The sequence below is a fragment of the Physcomitrium patens genome, chromosome 8 (genome assembly GCF_059467195.1).
Source record: "Physcomitrium patens ecotype Gransden chromosome 8, ASM5946719v1, whole genome shotgun sequence".
Classification (NCBI taxonomy): domain Eukaryota; kingdom Viridiplantae; phylum Streptophyta; class Bryopsida; order Funariales; family Funariaceae; genus Physcomitrium; species Physcomitrium patens.
In genome coordinates, this window is record NC_143417.1 from 13147229 (window position 1) to 13154815 (window position 7587).

The following is a 7587-nucleotide window of genomic DNA, read 5'->3' on the forward strand; positions in this document are numbered from 1 at the left end:
AGCGGTGCGGTACCATTTCAATTTGCAGCGCTTCAAATACTCCAGTTTGTTTATTGCCTTACACACGAGATGCAAGCTGACATCCTCATGAAACCCCTACCCAGTCCAAAAATCACCCAACATCTCCTGAATTTTGGTGTTTTAGGAGGCGAAACCCTACCGTCCACAAATATTTGCTAAGGGGGTATATTGGAACCCTAACAGCTTGTTGCTCAGAAGCAAACATATGTGCACGATCGAGGCAAGATCATTCTAGGTGAGAGGGAACGCAGAATGGCCTGAGTTGAGGAGTCGTCTTGTGGTTGACGGAACTAGTGCGTGAACGTTGATTCCGTTGTGACGAAGCGGGGAGTAGATGGCGCAGCCTTCACCAGGTAATCGTTGGGCGAGCGTAAGCGGCACAGGTGACGTCTTCGTATGTGTGGAGAAATTGTAAGCAGTCAGTCATGACACCGTTGCCATCCCGCAACGATGTTGCCGAGCCTCGGGTCACGGTAGCGTGCGCTCGATCAAACTTGAGGATGATATGGCGCATTTGTTGGTCTTGTATAGATGGAACGGTTGTTTGCACGGAGCGCACTGTTAAGAAAGTCACGGGCTTGTAGCGTTCAGTCAGAGATAAGTCGAAACTTGTTGACCATATCCGTCGAGATGCGACGTCCTGCCGAGTACTATCGATGTAATCGTGATGAGATGTTGAATGCGTAATGAGAGCCTGAGGCTGGTAAGAGTCGAACCTCACCGTTCTCGTTTGTGACCGCAGACTGCATCCAGCAGTTTACGTCATCGAAGGAAGTGTTGCAGCCTTTCATATAGTGAGCCCAAACATCAACCATGACTTGAACTCGTGTTTTCCCTTCGTCACTAATAAGTACCTCGCCTGTCGCAATTCCATTTGCATTCCAAGAGTTCAGAGGTCATGAGAGCGAGTAACCGTTTGCCATCATAGCGCTTCACCATGTTTTTTGCTGCGGACCATCATTGCCTTGTTCGAGAATAGCTCACGGAGGACTAGCGATATGTTTGTTTTTCAGCGAGACAAAAGGGAGCTCTGATGACATCACGGAGCGGCTGCGCCAGTCTCGAAAGCAAGCATTGCTGCGCAAAGACGAACTAGAAGCAGAGCGCCAGGAAGTCCAGCAAGCGGCGTGCAAAGTGTTACATGTGCTCAACGACACGATGGATGTACAGCACTAAACTCCCTGGAGATTGAGTTATGGGCTCAAATTTGTGACTCGGTCCCTGGATGGATTAGATCGTCGGTTTCAACTGTTTCACTCGACCTCTGTACTCCGGTCAACGTTACGTGAGTGAACATTGACCTTGTCGGGAAAATGTCGCTGTTTGTGGAATGCAGGAACTGTACAATCCTTGAACCTTTATTTCGAGTGACCTGTGGAGGATCCCTCGCAACAAACTGTGATCAAATTCTACTCTGATGTGATGGAGAGGGTGGCATCCAGAGGCAGAGCTCGTGTACGTCCGTGTCGAAAGTTGCGGTTGAGTCTATAACACGGGCAGACTTGACGACAGACTTCTTGTTCTAGTGGGAGGCTTTGCAGATATCTCGTTCAGCGCTTGGATAAACTTCGATCGGGCATTGTGTGCGAAGACGTGCACCATGTACCGCCTGCCCTGTTTCCGGTCCGGTTCGGTTGGAGATGCGTCACCCAAACTCAGAACCCAAACTCTGAATTTTGGTTCGTTATTGTTTTTGAACATCACATCATGAAGAGTCTCTCCGCTGTGTGCGAACCTTTGTGGACACCAGAGTTCTATAATGTACAGTTCCCATTTTGCAATAAAATCGTGGATTGGTTGAGCCTGTGTCCGACGACCGGGTTTCCACCGTTCGGTACATGCAATGGGTTTTTGTGTGGTCGGGTACAAATGTGAGGGAGTGCCCACGAAAACCGAGGGTGTGGATGGAGGAACGATTCACGAATGTGCAGATATCTGTCCTTCCTCCTTGTGTGACATTGATGTTATGCAACCGGGTTGTTTCTTTTCTCGCGCTCTGTCTGTCGGTCTGTCGGTCTGTTCGTCGTTGGACTTGGACGACCGGCGCTATGCACAAGCCTCTCGGCCATGAAACATCGACACGGTACTTACTAAAAGGTGGTCTTCTAAAAGACTGGCTGCATCTGATGGGCACAGGGCTGAGCACAGAGCTGTTACCTCGACATGCAGCGTCCGTGCAGGACCTTCGACCCAGACCAGCGGCAGGGTAATGAGATTTGAGGTCTATTAACTGCACAAATTACGTGGCAGGGTGTGCTCATGGCGAACGAACCGATTGGAATTTGGCAACACTGTTGATTGGCCCTGACATCTACTGAATCTTGCTTTAGTGTTGTCGTGACGTCACACCAGCGGTGTGCCTGGGGTCTCAGCAGATTATGAAGTAGAGGTGTGAGTAATGGAATTGACAAATTTATTATGCTTTGTGCATGATACCAATTCTTTTCCGAGCTGATTTAGGGTTTGTTTAGGGTTTAGTTAGGGTTTAACAGGATTTCAGTAAGGACTACTGGGGTTAGAGTAAGATTTGGTTGGAATTTATTTAAGATATATTTTGGGTTCTATTTCATTACTTCCTTTGAATTTCTTTAGGATTTCTTCATGCTTCTTTCATAATTTTTTTGAGGTTTCTTTGGATTGATTAAAGCTTGATTAGCTTTGTTACGGTTTAATTGGAGTTATTTAGGATTCTATTAGAATTAAAATCTTGTTGTTGCAATATTCCTTCTACCTTCTACAATAAGGTGCTTAGTATATTCTTAAGCAAGGCTTCATGTAACATGATAATATATAAGTTGTTTTGCCTATTTTGCTCCTTTGGTTGTCTTTTCCATCATTGAGGTAAGATTTGGAGCTACCATATATATTAATTGCTTATGTTGTATTTGCTTCTTCATAGAAGTTATCCTTACAAGTAAGTTTTTAGTTGCAAATTATTTTATTTTCTCACTCGATGAATAAGCATGAAGAATCACCTTGCATCCATCGTCTTTATAGGAGGTTGTCCTTGTTAGCCAATCAACTTGCTTATTTTCCACTTCTAGTTATAGTATACTAAGAATAACATCATATCTAAACTTTGTTACCTTGAATTTCTCTCTCAAGACATAGGTGTCATCCAACCTTAAGGTTTCTTCTTCACATGCCTCAATACATTTTCTTGGTCATCAACTAGATATATGCTTCTTCCTTTGATCACCTTGGTTTTAATCCCAAGTTGGTTGATAATCTCAAACAAGGTGCAATTTGTTTATAGAGTTGCAATCTATAAGCACTTGACATGGTTGTCTTCTTAGACGACTTGCTAGACACACCAATCGATCCTTCTGATAGTTTTCCAAGGTCATGAAAATGGCAACAACTATTTCTAATACTAGCTCTCGATGCTGTTACTAAAAAGTTCTATTTTCCTATTCCACTTTTCTATCATTTTAAAGACCTTCATGATTGTGAATCTATCTTGATTTGTTGGTACTTAAATTTTGACGCTTTAGACAATCTCTAATTTGATGGCATGGCTCCTAATAATAATAATACAATTTCTTTTGTCTCAATATTTGTCATCCCTATGGTGCCAATGGTCCTTGCAAGGTGTCAGTTTTAATTGGCATTGGTTGTTATGTTATAGTATTGGATAGTAGCATAAGTTTTTACTTTATAAGTCATACTCTACAATTCAGAAATCTATAACATTGACCCTCTCTGCAATCCTAACTGCTTCTTTAAATGTATGCGGATCCTTTAATTCTACTTCTCGCTGAATCATAGGTTTCAACCCTCATACAAATTGATCCATCATCTTTGCCTCTAAAATGTTGCTAATTTGGAGACATAAGGACTTGAATCAAGAGATATAATCTTGCACTGACTTGGATTGTATAAGGTTAGTTAATTTATGACATGCTAACTTCTTCATATTAATGGATTAAAATCAATTCCTAAGTTTGGTCTCAAATTCCTTCCAGTTATAAAATCCACCTTGAGATCCATAGTTTTGAGTTTGATGTTGCCACCAAATAGCTGCCACACTTCTCAAATAGCTAGTTGCATACATAATTCCTTGAATGGTACTTGTCTAAGATAGTTGGAGGTATTGTCATAGGCTGAAGAGCCATTGGCACACATCTTCTTGCCTTAAAGTTCCAAAATATGTTTCAAGCTTGCTTAATTTCAGCCTAGCAAATTTCAACTCCCTCACCTTAGAAGCTTCTATTTGTCCTTGCAAAGTAGCTATCTGGTCTAAGAAGTATTGCACTTAAGCTTCCATCTAAGATGGCTTCGCCATATCTTCTATGCTACAATTTCTTTGTCAAATTTTGCTACCATAATACCTTCTATCATTCCAATTGACTTCTTAAAAATACCTCGTTGTAGCTCCAAACTAATAATTGGATATGAATTTTGGCCAATAAGAATGGAGATTTTCATCATCTATTTCCATTCATCCATATAGACACTCTAACTACTCTTTTTGCTACCAAAATTCCTCTCTAACTCTTTTTCTTATAAGATCTATATAATATATGCTCTAAACATCAAATAAAAGTAATAAAATAAGATTTCAAGAGTCACCAATGCCTATTAAAAGTGGCTCTAAATATATAAAATTATTACCAATATAAAATCAACCTCAATAATAGCTCTTTTAAACTAATTACTTCAAAGTAATAATCTAACCATATTTTGTGATTAATTAAAATCTAATAATGTGGCTCTGACCACATTGTATAGTAAATTGTATATTAAATATCTATGTTCATTATTTTCACATGGTAGCGAAACTACAATACAATGTCTTTAGGAAACAACAAATATTAATTTATAAATTCTTCATCTACGGATTTAGTTTTCTTGACTAAAGATATTTCTTGTTTCTTGACAAAGTCTTTGTCTATAAAATAAGTTGAGACTCTTAAATCTAATAATATAAAGACTTTGTAATTTCAAGGTCCTAAACATACATCTATTATAAAATAAGATAAAAAATCTAAAGAGAAAATAGGACCTTCACTATGTATTGCACATAATTCCAGTTACACAATTCCTATTGTAGGTAGAAAAACTTGTTTTTTGATACATTATCTTCTTTGGCAATTATATTCTTCATTTTGTAATTGTATTACTTTTTTGGACAATGTTGAATAATGAACTTAGTTTCTTTATAATATAAGTACAAATCTTCTTGATGACGTCAAGTCTTTTTTTTTTTAATGAAGAGTTTAAAACATATTATATCAATTTACATTGGTTTTGACCTTGATAAATAAGTTTTTGAAAACTTAGGAGCTACGGATATTACTTAGCTTGTTCTTTCTAAGCCAAATTATTGTTCTTGATGCCTTTCAAATAATTGATTTTTGTATGTAATGACTTGAGTAATAAATTATTCTAAAGATTTTACTTTTGGCATTGTCAATAATAATTTTTTAACATTATTCTTCAATCTATATTAATAAGGACTTTATCATTCCAATCTTTGTTACAAGTGAGATTTTGGAATTCAATAGCATATTGTCAAGGACAAGAAGTTGATGAAAAAACAATTCAGACAAGTGAGCCTTCACTCAAAGAGAGGTAAAAAAATATATATAAATAAGTATATATATTGAAAGAGAAACTGGAATGGCTATTGCCAAAAGACAAGAAAACTAGAGACCCTTGAAACTAGACTAGAAGCAAGAAAGGAGTTGACAAGAGTGAAGAAGCCTTCACTCTTGTCTCTATATATATTATCTAACTAGGAGCTACGTGGCGACGTTCTATAGGACCTCCAATATGTATTAACTTTGTAGGGTACATGCCTTCATTTACAAGGCAAGTTTTTCTATGTGTGGGCCACATAGTTAGCTTGATCTTCAAGCTAACAACATGTGTGGCACATGGCCAACTTGTTGACCACATTTCTAATCCAAAAAGTCAATTAAAGACACCTATGAAGTCAAAGCAGCATCTAATAAGCTTCTAAGAAGCTTCCATATTAAATATTATAGAATTAACTTACTTTTACCTACTTTTACTTACTTCTACCTATTTCTATATGTAATTATTAGCTTACATGATTATGGCCGTGACATTACCTCCTCTTCTAGAAACGAGTTCCACGAGGAGCGGTCATCATATGTTGAGGAAATCTATGATGCGACGAATTGTATTTGCTACATACTCTGATCTCTGTTCTCTTTGAAGATGATTGATAGGGCCTCTCAACCATCGGTAGTGTTCCATACCAGGTCGGGAAGACCACCCACTTATTTGATCATTGTTGAGGCCTTCGTAACTTCCTTCGAATAGAATATTTGGAACACCATCAGGAATTGTTTCTACTTCTAGCAAAATCACCAAACATCGGGAGTCCCTTCCCAAATCGTGATACCAAACGTGTTGTATCTCACCATCTATTTGAGGAAGAACATGTCGTTCTTGAAGATCTTCATCTCGATTGCATCGTCTTGAAGGTTGTGACAATCATAATGTCTCGTCCGGCAGGTCAGCAAATGAAGGCTCTTGAGTCAAATCCCCTGGTTCTTGGTTCTCCATCTCCTGAGCGCCACTACTACAATGAAGCTACGAATAAGAATTGAAAGTAGAATGTTATCTTGCCTAGATGTTGTTTCTTTTATACAGAAGGTTTTCATCTTGATTTTGATGGATGTCATCGATGAAAAGCCTCTACCGCCTTTGCTGCATTTGCAAGATTCTTCATTGGCTCCCATGTGCGTTCACTAATATCATATCCACGCCAATGGACAAGATATTCTAATTTATTTCGACGCCGCCTTGAATCTAAGATTTCTTCTACTTCAAACTCTTCATTATTATCCATTTCTATAGGATGAGGTGGAGCTTGTCGTCTTCTTGGTATGTCCACTGTCTTGTATGGTTCAAGAAGAGACACGTGGAATACTGGATGGATTTTCATTGATTCTAGTAGATCTAAACGATATGCAACTGGATTGATTTGTACAGAAATAGAAAATGGTCCCAGCCTTCGATAGTCTAACTTGTCACAAGGACGAGTGGTCTTGATATTGCGACAAAGTAGCCATACCTTATCACCTAAGACAAATGATGGTTGTTCCTTTCGATAGACATCCGCATTGGCCTTTTGTTGTTCTTGAGCCTCTTTTAACTGCGCCTTCATCGTTGTATGTAGCTCTGATAAATGAATTGCCAAATCTTTCGCAGCAGGATTATCAACTTTTAAAAAGTCAAAAGTATCAAGTCGTGGATGATAACCATAATTAGCAAAGAAAGGTGTTTGTTTTGTAGAAGAGTGTACCGTATTATTGTAAGCAAACTCTGCCAATGGCAAAAGAATTGTCCAATCATCTTGTTGGTAATTAATGGTACATCTTAAATATTGCTCCAAAACTTGATTAACACGCTTCGTTTGTCCATCAGTTTGAGGATGGAATGCCGAAGATAGTTTTATATCCACTTTAAGAAGCTTGAAAAGAGTCCGCCAAAATCTTGATACAAATTGAGTTCCCCTATCTGATATAATATCCTTGGGTAATCCATGATAGCGATAGATATTGTCAAGAAAGAGCTTAGCTGTTTCTTCAC

General features: G+C 38.7%; 1 long non-coding RNA gene across 2 annotated transcripts; it reads left to right on the forward strand.

Moving 5' to 3' along the window:
* Positions 1 to 234: 234 nt before the first annotated feature.
* LOC149988477 (uncharacterized) lies at positions 235 to 1860 on the forward strand. 2 transcript variants are annotated; one of them, XR_016504528.1, is made up of 4 exons: positions 235 to 374; positions 764 to 815; positions 1035 to 1185; positions 1358 to 1860. It is a non-coding gene; the product is annotated as an uncharacterized LOC149988477 (long non-coding RNA). The 2 variants fall into 2 exon arrangements; XR_016504527.1 differs by having other exon boundaries at positions 263 to 404.
* The last annotated feature ends 5727 nt before the right edge of the window (positions 1861 to 7587 follow it).